Source organism: Indicator indicator, chromosome Z (genome assembly GCF_027791375.1).
Source record: "Indicator indicator isolate 239-I01 chromosome Z, UM_Iind_1.1, whole genome shotgun sequence".
NCBI lineage: Eukaryota > Metazoa > Chordata > Aves > Piciformes > Indicatoridae > Indicator > Indicator indicator.
This window is the reverse complement of record NC_072053.1, coordinates 52,797,218-52,809,303: the sequence shown is the minus strand read 5'-3', so window position 1 is coordinate 52,809,303 and position 12,086 is coordinate 52,797,218.

Below are 12,086 nucleotides of genomic sequence, written 5' to 3'. Positions count from 1 at the left end.
AACTGATATACACTGTATATGTAAAAGAAGAAAGATACTAAATAAGTGCATTGAAATGGTTAAGGTTTGTCAACATCACTATATATCAAATCTGTTTCAGAGTTTTGGAACTATGATTTATGTTACTAAAGAAAGTACTATGATTAAGTTTTGTAGTCAGCTACTTTCAGCACACAGGACAACTGAAGATGATTAACTTAAAGTAAGATAGCATATGTGAATTAAGTTTGTTATTGCTGTTAAGATTACAGCTCTTTATGCAGTATTTGACTTGCATGCGGTACCCTCTGGATAAGTAAGGAAAGCATTTTAGCTTTGTTTAGCCTTTATTGTAGTGAATCATTTGGAATAACTCAAAATAGGACCTCAACATACTTTCATGACTTTGTGAAATCCTGAGGTGTAGAAGTTTAAAAACGGGAAAATGGAGAACTTGTTAAGTGGTTGCAAACAGCTGTTTAAACATTGCCTTCAGAAGTTTCCTATTAGTAGAACAGACTATTATAGTAGTATCTTAGTATACAGGATATAGTATATAGGATGCTTTTGCAAGAGAGTGTAAACTTTGGCCTCTGTACATTTGAGATCTATGTAATAATAAGGATATGAAAGGCCATATGAAATACCGTAACTGCTATTAGCCTTTGTTGCTTCGGTCTGTGTACAGTAGCAGAATTGGTGTACATTAGCAGAACAGTCCTGCCAGCTGAAGCCATTATATGTTGAAGATTTAAGTAACTTCTTTTAAATAATTTTGAAAATTGTTAGGGAATTTTCAAATCTCAAATTGTTAGGTACCCCTCTAGGCTAATTAAACGTGTTTGTGTTTGAAACACAAAAGAAAAAATTAATGAACAATGCATTGAGCAGAATACCACTGTAACACATGGTTCTACCTGAAGTCTGCAAAAATGCATCCCAAGCAGATTCCTCACATACACTTGCATCAGCACAAATCACTTGAGTGGTTACATGGAGCACTTCAGCCTCGCCATGGATCCACCCAGCTCTGCTGTCCAATACTGACCTCTGAGCACTCCCATTCCAGTGAGGTCTACGAGACAATGCTGAAGCTGTTTCTTGTCTTTGCACCAAGGGGTACTTCACTGCCTTGGAAGGTGTAGACCTGTTTCTGGCATTCCTGCTTCTGGTCAGTTTAACCCTTTCTTGCAGTTAGGCCTCTTTACCATTCACTCCAGATCCATCCATCACAAATTTCTGCTGCTGAACAGTTGCAATTAGAATTTCCCTTTCACATCTAAAATATGACTTCTTGGCATCCTAGATACATTTTTTCAGCAAACTTTTATGCAACGAGCCTGACAAGGTGTAATCATTTCATCTTTCATTTATCTGTGCAAGACATTTGGTATTCTTTCTAAGCTTTATATATATATCTTGATAAGAAGCCTCTAATTCAAAGGCTACTTCAGGTTTTATGCAGAGAACTTTGGCTGTTGGATCATTAACCAAAGTAGTGGCTTAAAGAGAAGAAGGTAAGGAGGTAACTGAGGTGACTTTTGTTAATGTCTTGGCCACTAGTTTAGGTAAGGGCTATGTGAAAGTTTGCCCTTGAGCAGTGTGGTTCATTATGAGGTTGCTATGGGCAATGGTATACAGTGTGTTGCAAACACAGGCAAGGACTGAACTTCCCAGGGGATCTTTTCTTAGAGATAAGTTTCAGTTACTTCAGGTAATAGTCAATAATAATCAATAACAGTTGAGCATATGTCACAAGTCTTTGGTTACTGTATTTAAACATTCATTATAAGTAACCTTTCTGCTCAGATTTTTGCCTTGGTTATGTCCCATGCATTTGTCATGGCTGTTAGCTGCAGAGTTAGCCGAAGTAGTGCACTTTGATATGGTGAGCAGCTCAAAGTAAAGAAGTCACAGCTGGAAAGAAATAAAGTAAATCCCTGGGAGTTAAGATCCTTTCAAGACCAAGATTAAAAAAACATTTTTCAAGCCAGGAAGAGCCTACTTAGACAAAAGCCTTTGAAAGATCAAGATCATGTTTAAGGGGCAATTCAAGATAGAAATTTGGAATTTGTTTTCAGGTATGACCTGAGAAGTATCCTTTAGATCGTGAGTTTACTTGAAAGGTTTTATTATTATTCTTTCACTAGCCCAGATACACAGAGCCTTGTTGAACAGTGCAGAACTAAATAGCTGACATCAAAGACATTACTTATTTGGAAGTGGATTAACTCAAAAACTTGATCATTTTATGTGAAGTAGAGCATGACTGAGGTTGAGCCATTCTTTATATAAAGCCTGACATGTATCCTAGAGGAAATTGCTAATGTTTTTAGCAAGCACAAGGTAGGCTAAGTTTTACCATAACATTTTGAACCAAAGAAAGTTATTTACTGAACACCAGGAAGTAGGTGTTTTTTTTTGGGTGGGGTTTTTTGTTGTTTGTTGTTGTGAGTTTTTTTTCCTCAGGCAGCTAAAAATTAGCAGTAACACCTCTTAAAAAGTGATATTATAAAACAAATGAGCAAGACAAGTGTCTGGGAGTTTTATTTCAATGGTGTTAAAGGAAACAAAGGTTATCATCCTGTATGGAGAAGCAGAATTGCATCAGTGAGATGACTACATTTCAATAGATGATCCATCAAAGAGAAATAACCTGACAAGAATACAGGAGATGTCAAAATCTGCTGCAGCAGTAACTTCTGTAGAATCTTTTTGTAATCATCTTGTAAATAAATAGTATTCAGCAGAAGTACATTTTAAAAATATTGTTGATTTTTTTTGGTAATAGCTTCAAACATGCCTCATACTAAAATATTTGTTTTGAAAAGCAGGAATCACAGAATCACAGAATATTAGGGACTGTAAGGGACCTGAAAGGATCATTCAGTCCCCCCCCACCAGAACAGGATCACCTATACCAGGTCACACAGGAACACATCCAAGCAGGTTTCAAATATCTCCAGAGAGGGAGACTCCACAACCCCCCTGGGCAGCCTGTTCCAGTGTTCTGTCACCCTCACAGTAAAAAAAAACTCCTCCTCATGTTTCCATGGAAATTCCTATGCCTCAGCTTCCACCCATTGCCCCTTGTCCTGTCATTGGGTGTCACCAAGAAGAGCCTGACTCCATCCTCTTGGCACTCTCCCTTTACATATTTATAAATATTAATGAGGTCACCCCTCAGTCTCCACTTCTCCAAGCTAAAGAGCCCCAGCACCCTCTGTCTCTCCTTGTAAGGAAGATGTTCCACCCCTTCAATCATTTTTGTGGCTCTGTGTTGGACTCTTTCAGGCAGTTCCCTCTCCTTCTTGAACTGAGTGGCCCGGAACTGGACACAGCATTCCAGATGCAGCCTCACCAGGGCAGAGTAGAGAGGGAGGAGAACCTCTCCCAACCTACTGACCACACCCCTTCTAATACACCCCAGAATGGCATTAGCCTTCTTGGCCACAAGAGCACATTGCTGGGTTATGGTCAACCTTCTATCCACTAGGACCCCCAGGTCCTTTTGCCCTTTACTGTTCTCCAGCAGGTCAGTCCCCAACTTATACAGATCCATGGAGTTGCTCTTTCCCAGACTCTACACTTGCCCTTGTTGAACTTCATTAAATTTCTCCCTACCCAACTCTCCAGCCTGCCTAAGTCTCACTGAATGGCAGCACAACCCTCTGCTGTGTCAGCCACTCCACCCAGTTTGGTGTCATCAGCAAACTTGCTGACAGTGCACTCTGTGCCCTCATCCAGGTTGTTGATGAATATATCGAATAGAACTGGACCCAGTACTGATCCCTGAGGAACTCCACTAGATACAGGCCTCCAGCTAGACCCCGTCCTATTGACCACAATTCTCCAACTTCTTTCCTTCAACCAGTTCTCAATCCACCTCACTACCTGGTCATGCAGATCACACTTACCACAGTTTAGCTGCAAGAATGCTGTGGGAGACGGTATCAAATGCTTTACTGAAACAAAAATCAACCACATCCACTGCTCTACCATCATCTATCCATCTGGTTATGTCCTCATAAAAGGCTATCAGATTGGTCAAACAGGACTTCCCCCTGGTAAAACCATGCTGAGTGCTCCTGATGACCCTCTTGTCCTTGATATGTGTCATGGTAGGGCCAAGCAGGCCCAGCACAAAACCCAGACAGGCCCTAAGGTGTCTAGACATGGTTCTCCTCTTCCCACTCCTTCCTGTAGAAAGTCAGGGCAACATGGGAAGAACAAATGGGACAGGATCACGCATATCTGGCAAATAGGTTGTTTACCAAGAAAAAAGCATGTGTGCTGGCCACTGCTTCCCCCTGGAACCAGACCTTTATTTCTGCCTTTTATGGCTACAGCCTGGCAGAATTCTTTGCCATTGGACAGCTATGTGCTGGCTTCAATTGCCCTATTGGCCCAATTAGATCTTGGGCAAGATATATATACAGGCTGACTTGTAGTTGCCCTTGCCTTGCTTTTAAGCCTTGCTCTTAAACCTTGCTTGAACCTGCTTGGACCTATTGTGTTAGAAGTTGCCTTGAGTGGCCCTGCCCTGCCTCGAGTGCCCGATCCAGATCCTGGGATAAAGCCACGAGCCTACAACACAGCATGCTGGAGAAGCCGCTAGCTTAGGGGCCAGAGCCAAGCCTGCTTCCCCTTGCAACTGGAGTTGTGCCGTGCCTCAGATCACCCAGGACAAAGCAAGCACCCATCGTGAGAAGTGTCAAAAACCACCTGCCGTCCACTGAAGCCTGACCACCTAAAGATGACATGGACTTCTTGCTGGCAACCTGCTGTGTCAGTGCAGCAAGAGAGCACCCCAAAAGCTTCTGTAACTAATACACAGCAGCAGCACTCCCTACTTGGGTGAAACCAGCTGTGAGTAATTAATTCATTGCCTCTTGGACTTAATGGTTCTTATTGAGTCTCCTCTTCCACGCTGTGGTCGAGTGCCATTTCGCTTGTGGGGTTACTCTCTTTCCGTGTTATTTCCTCCCAGTTTGCATAGAATTATTGTTATATTTGCCTAAAGACAGTACATTCCCATTGCAAATATATATTCCAACCATATAATGAACCTATCTAACTAGTTCCTGGCAATTCTCCATATTAATAAAAAGTTATTAATATTTTTATCAATACCCTTTTGCCATATTGTTTATTCATTAAGTATAATTCCCTAACAATATGCCTAAGGATGGCACCAAGGATAAGTTACTCTATTACTTTCCTGGGGATGGAAGTGAGGCTGCCTGCTCTGTAGTAACCTGTATCCTCCTTCTTACTCTTTTTGAAGATTGGTGAGACATTTGTCATCCTCCAATCCCCAGGAACCTCTCCTGTCCACCATGACTTACCAAATGCAGTGAAGATTGCCCTGGCAATGACCTTTGCAAACTCCCTTAGCACCTGTGGGTGCATCCCATCAGGACCCATGGATTTATGGATGTCCAGAAGGCTTAGCTGTTCCCTAATCCAGTCCTCATCAAACCAGTTCACATTGACCAGGGAAACTTCCCCCTTTATCATGTCTTTCCCTGTGGCCTCAGGGATCTAGGGCTCCTGATTATAGGTGGTGACAAAGGCGGCATTTAGTAAGTCCACATTCTTTTAGTAACTTCACCTTCTTTGTATTCTCTATCACCAAGACACCCATCCCATTTAGCAGTGGGCCTATATTGCCTCTAGTGTTAGTTCTTCCTGCAATGTATTTGAAGAAGCCCTTTCTGTTGTCCTTGACCTTCCTTGTGAGGTTGAAGTCCAAGGAGGCCTTAGCCTTCCTAGCAGCCTCCCTACATGCTCTGACAACTGTCTTACATTCCTCCCAAGTGGCCAGCCCCTCCTTCCATGATGTGTAGACTCTCTTCTTCCACTTGAGTTTGCTCAGCAATTCCCTACTTAACTATGCAGGTTTCCTGGCTCCTGTCATCGAGTTCCTACTGGTTGGAATGCTCTGATCTTAAGCTTGGAAGAAGAGATCCTTGAATATTAAGCAGCTGTCATGGGCCCCTTTGCCTTCTCATACCCTGTCCCATAAGATTTTCCCTAGCAATTGCTTGAAAAGACCAAAGGTGGCCCTGCTGAAGTCCAAGATTGTGATCCTGCTTGATATTCTGTTCCTACCACACAAGATACTGAACTCCACCATCTCATGATCACTACAGCCAAGGCTGCCCTCAACCTTCACCTCTTCAATCAGCCACTTCTTGTTGGTGAGTATCAGATCCAGTAGTGCTCCCCTCTTAATTGGCTCCTCCACCATTTGCATCAAGAACTTATCATCAATGCACTGGAGAAACCTCCTGGACTGTGGCTGGCTGATTGGCTGAGTAGGCCTTCCAGCAAATACCTGGGTAGATAAAATCCCCAATGAGAACCAGGGCTTGTGATTGCGAGGCTACCGTCAGCTGCCTGAGGAAGGCCTCATGAACTTCCTCATCCTGATCAGGTGGTCTGTAATAAATACCCACAACAGTGTCACCCATGCCAGCCTGCCCCTCAGTTTTCACTCACAAACTCTCAACTCACCTCTCATTCACCCCTGGACAAAACTCAATGCATTGTATTTGCTTCCTCAGATAAAAAGCAACTCCACCACCTCACTTTGTGGACCTGTCTTTTCTAAAAAGGACATAGCCGTCCATGACCACATTCCAATCATGTGAGCCATCCCACCACATCTCTGCCACAAGATCATAACCCCTCGAGAACCCCATGGATTTCTAATTCCTCCTGCTTATTCTCCATGCTGCGTGCATTGGTGTGCAGGCATTGCAGCAAGTGAGCTGAGCATGCCCATTCTACCCTGGTGGGGTGAGAGACTCTGTGAGACTTTGTACTGCTGTGTCCCTAGCATACTGCTGGCTGATGGGCTGGAGGCCTTTATTAGCCCCCCATCCCTCCATCCCTGGTGTGTTCATCCTTCAGCTTGTTACACAAAGGCCTGATGTTACCATTATCCTCCTTCCCCTTTGCATCTACTTTGATCATTGTCAGGTTCTACAGTGAGTCCTAATGCATTGGCAGCCTTTGAATCTTCCCCAATGCATAGCTCATTGTCCACTACCTCCCCTGAGACAGCAGTGGAGCTGGCACACTACCCCACAAATGTCTCAGGCTTGTTTCCAGTGAGCCTGGTTTTTCCCCTTCCTCCCTTCAAATCTAGTTTAAAGCTTGATTAATGAGCCTAGCCAATCCCTGCAATATAAACCTTCTCCCCCTTTGAGAGAGATGCACCCTGTCTGCCACCAGCAAATCTGGCATCATGTGAGGTGACTCATGGTCAAAAACCCCAAAGTCCTGTTGGAGGCACCAGGCTCAAAACCAAGAACTGATCTGGTGAGTCTTCCTCAGTCTTTCTGGATTGGTCCCTGCAACTGGTAAGATAGAAGAGAACACTCCCTGTGCTCCAACTCAATTGACCAGTTGACCCAAGGCCCTGAACTCTCTCTTGACAGCCCTCAATTTTCATTTTTCAAGGTTGTTGTTGCTTATCTAAAAGGTCAATAAAGGGTAATAATCTGTGGGCTGTACCAAGATAGGGACATTTCTTACCACATCCTTAACCTGGGCCCCAGGGAGACAGGAGACTTCCCTTTGAAGTGGGTCAGGCCTGCATATTGCCCTAGAAAAAAGAAAAATTTCTCAAATTTTTGCAAATGCTTATGGAGTGGACAGAATTTCAGGAGCTGTCACCTTTAAACATGCTCAGATGTGCTATGGTTAGTAGTTCAGGAGCTAGAATTGGTATAGTCACATCAGTACATCTCTGTCTTGTGTTAATTAGATGACTGGCAGAACTAATTAGCCTGGGTGCAACACTGTGTTGATGCAATTATACAGCTTTTTGGAACCTAAACTAATACTATTGAATGGTAATGTGGTGTTCCAGTTCGTTAATGGCTAGATCATCTGTTTCCCTGGCATGATACTGCATTCTCTGTAGATGTGCTCACAAAGACTGCACAAGGAACAATTACTGAAAATTTCCCATAAGCATTAACATGAGGCTGGAAACACTTGCAGACAAGGTAAATTAGACTGCTTTTGCTGCAGCTGATCCTCAATCCTTCATCAGCAAGACTTGCACCAAACAGGTAGTCATTCTCACTGAGATTAAACTTGCAAGAAAGAGAGAAGAAAGAGTTTTTAGAAAGTGATAGACTTTACAAAGATAGATATCACCTATGACTAGCTTTGGATCATTCTATTTTCTTAAGCCTCACAGAATGCTTGAGGTAGGAGGGACCTCTGGAAATCAGCTAGTCCAATGCACCAGCTCAAAGTGGGTCAGGTAGAGCATGTTGGTTAGGGCTGTGTCCAGTTGGATATTTAATATCTTCAAGGACGAAGACAGTGTGTTCTAATGTTTCATAATCCTCAGAGTCAAGAAATTTTTATGTTTGAATGTAATTTCTTGCATTTCAGTTTGTGCCCATTGCTGCTTGTTGTGTCACTGGATACTACTGAAAGAAATATGGCTCTATTTTCTCTACACCCTCCAATTGGGTAATTACACAAACTGATAAGATTTCCCTGAACTTTCCCCTCTCTCAGCTCTCTGAAGCTTTCCTTCTACAACAGAAACTGAAATCCATTAATTATGGGATATCAGTGTCCTTCATGGCTGATTTCTAGAGTCAGGCCAGCATGATCACATCACTCTTGCTGTAGTGAGCCTAGGGCTGGACCCAAATGTCCAGATGTGTCTCACTAGTGCTGAGCAGGCAGGAAGGATCATGTACTATGACCTGCTCCCTCTGGTGCAACCCAGGCAGCTGTTGGTCTTCTGTTTTCCAGCTGCTGGCTTGTATGCAACTTGTCCACAGGACTCCCAGGTCCTTTTATGTCAAGCCAGCTGGCTTCCAGCCTGTTCTCGTGCATGTGGTTACTATCCCTTCCTATACGAAGGACTTTGCCTTTTCCTTTGTTGAACTCCATAGGACGGAATTTGTTCATTTCTCTATCCAGCTGAGGTTCCTCTGAACCATCTGGTGTATGAGCCACACTTTCTAGTTTTGTATCATCTGCAAGCTTGCTGATGGTTCACTCTGTCTCATCATCTAGTCTAAATCTACCTTCTTTTAGTATAAAACTATTGCCCCTTGTCCTGTCACAACAGGACCTGCTAAAAAGGTGGTTCCTATATTTCTTATGGGCCAAATTTAATTGCTGAAAGGCCAAAATAAGGTTTCCTTGAAGATTTACTTCAATAATATTAACAAATATGATGATTTGATGTTCATTGAAAGAAAGGTCCTGTATGTCATCCTATTTGAAATCTACTCAAAGTCCTTGATTTTAATTTTTATTCATTACAGCCAAAGTTTTTGAAGAATTAATTTGTTGTCCAGTTTGATCTGGAGCTTGCATGGTTTATTGGCTTTTCCACATAACGGATGTTGTTGCATTCTCTAGAGGAGAAAACGGAGAATTCTGCACATTTGATTCTGAGTTTGAATAGGAGTTGCATTGCTTGCTAGTATTGGTATCCTCTGCTGCAGTTTTGATGTATCAGAAATTCTTCCATTTTAAGTGGAGTGAAATAAAGATTGAGAATGCAGACTAAGTTAAAGCAGTTTACATATGCAGTTAGACAAGGAGAGTCAGCATATGCAGATCTTGCAATTGTAGGCAGACATTTAGATCACAACTATCAATCTTTGCTAATTATTTGGTATTTCTTGGGCTAAGCCATCATGATTCCTGCATCTTGTGAGATGAAATACTTAATTCCAAACCAAGCTGACCTGAAACTGGGATGTTCCTGGCCCTTTCCTCATCCACTAGGCAGGTCACCTTATTGCAATAACTATAATACTAAAGAAATAATACATAAAAGGAGTGATAGACAAAACTGCTCATCACCTGGAACCCACTGCAGCACAGGCTGGCCCAGCCTGGACTTCCACTTGAGCTGCTTTCACTTTTCCTTACCTCATATATACTGAGCATGAGGTCAGTATGATGTCACATATCTCATTGCCTTATTTGGCTTGGCTGTCCATGCTGTGGACACTCCTAGCTTCTTTTAAAAATTAGCTGTATCCTACCTAAACCTAGGACACTAAAGTGAGGAAGACCTAACATTGTTATGCATATATGAGTAAAAGGAATTGTATTATATATTTGTTCTATTAATTTCTTGTACTTCACATCTAAATATTTTGCCAGCATCTCATGCATTTCGACTTACACGGTCAAAAATAGCATGTTAATATATACGCATTTTCTACTTGTATTTCGATTTTGGCATTTACTACAATCCCTAATTTAAATTGGGCCTTCAGAGAAAAATGCAGACATTGGTTAACTTTGCAGTACTCCTGTTAAGGGACACATAATTCTTACCTTGGTTTTTGCAGCTGCAGCAAAGCATGATTAACTTGGATGTGCAAGACTAATCACTGGGACAACTTTTTCTTTTGTGTTGTTTATATAGCAAAGTAACCGAAACTGTTACTAGTTCACACCATTATAAATGTGAGGAGTCTCAGTTCCAAATAATTAACAATAATGCATAAATTTTAATTATAATAAAATCTATCTCCTCATTTGAAGAACATTTGAAAAGCCCACAGTTTACCTCCAGGGAGGTTCAAAGTGGGTGGTATGCAGCTATGTTACCAATCTGGGTAGTGAAACAGGGGAAGGACTGGGTGTTAATTTGACTTTAACTGTCATGCCTCTGTGATTACATAGGTGTATCATGTATTTACCAGCAATAAACTCATCTCATTTGTCAATCTTAAGCAAGCACTGTATGTCTGCACCTAACAGATAATGCAAGACAGATTACTGTGTAGAGGCTGCTGCTCCTGTTAACAGGATACTGGATATGGAGGTTGAACTGCAGGAGACCTTGAATCCAAACTGTGAGTTAGATGCCTTAACTGATGCCCTTTCATACAATGGTGTGCACCACTCTGAGCACACCTGGGGTATGCTTGAGTGAATACTGAACATGTACAATTCTACAGAGAAGGAAAATATGCACATAAAAGGAAGCTTTCCAGTGTACTGGATTATAGCACATTCACTCAGTAGTCTCTCAATGGTGAGACACTGTAATCGCAAACTGTAAATGTTTATCCTCCCTATTCCTCCATTTCTTATATAGAAAATGTGAGTAATATTAACTGTTATCTCTCTGTATGCTCATAATTTCTTCTTGTGAGATGTTCTGTTGCTGTGTCTTAGACTTAGCTTTGAATAGTGCACAGCAGGTGATACACAGAACCAGGCATTAAAGAGTTAACAATAAAGAAAACTGTTCTGCAGCTGTTCATGAGGTACACACTGTTGTGTTGAGAAAAACAGGTTCTGGTGAAAAAGGTAGCATGTGACAATATAAGTTAAGATGCTTGAATTAAATTTCTACAAACACAGATTTCTGACATCTTATGGGAAAGTCTCTTACCACAGCAGCAGCTATACTTACTCATTTCCAAAGGCTCTCTTTAACTTTTGTTTATTGTAGACAGTTTATATTGATATAAAAGTCTTACAAGGTATAAAATTTTTAAGTGGAATTGCTTAATTCTTAGTTGCCTTTGATAAGCATTAAGTGATAATTCAAGAACTCTTTGGTGTTGATCTTTTATAGAGGGCTGAGAAAAAAAGTGTTTACACAGAATACATACAATTTTAAAGAATTTTCTTGCTTTGAGTTCTTTCTATCACTAATACTAGCAAATTTAAGGGTTTTGCATGGAAAATTAAAATATTTTGTAATAACCATACACTCAGCAGGTGATCCTGCGCTGTTTAAAGTGTTAAATAAGAGCATTTTTTCATTAGTAGTTAAAAGTGTTCAACAAGACTTAGTAAAAAGTTACCTGATGCAGTGTATTTCTGAATGTTACATTTTTGGTATTGGAGAATGATTAAGCAGGTAAGATTATTATTCTGAATATAAACAGAAACAATAAAGATAATAAAACTCATTTGAGACAGCTGGTCTCTGATTCAAATGAATCAATTCAGAATTTTTCTTATCAGCTTTAATGAGATTGCAGTTTCATCCTCAGCCTCTTAAGGACAATACAAATGAATCTGCACAGTCCTTTAAACCTTAATTTAAGAATTTTCAAGGATTAGCATAAAGAAGGGTGCCA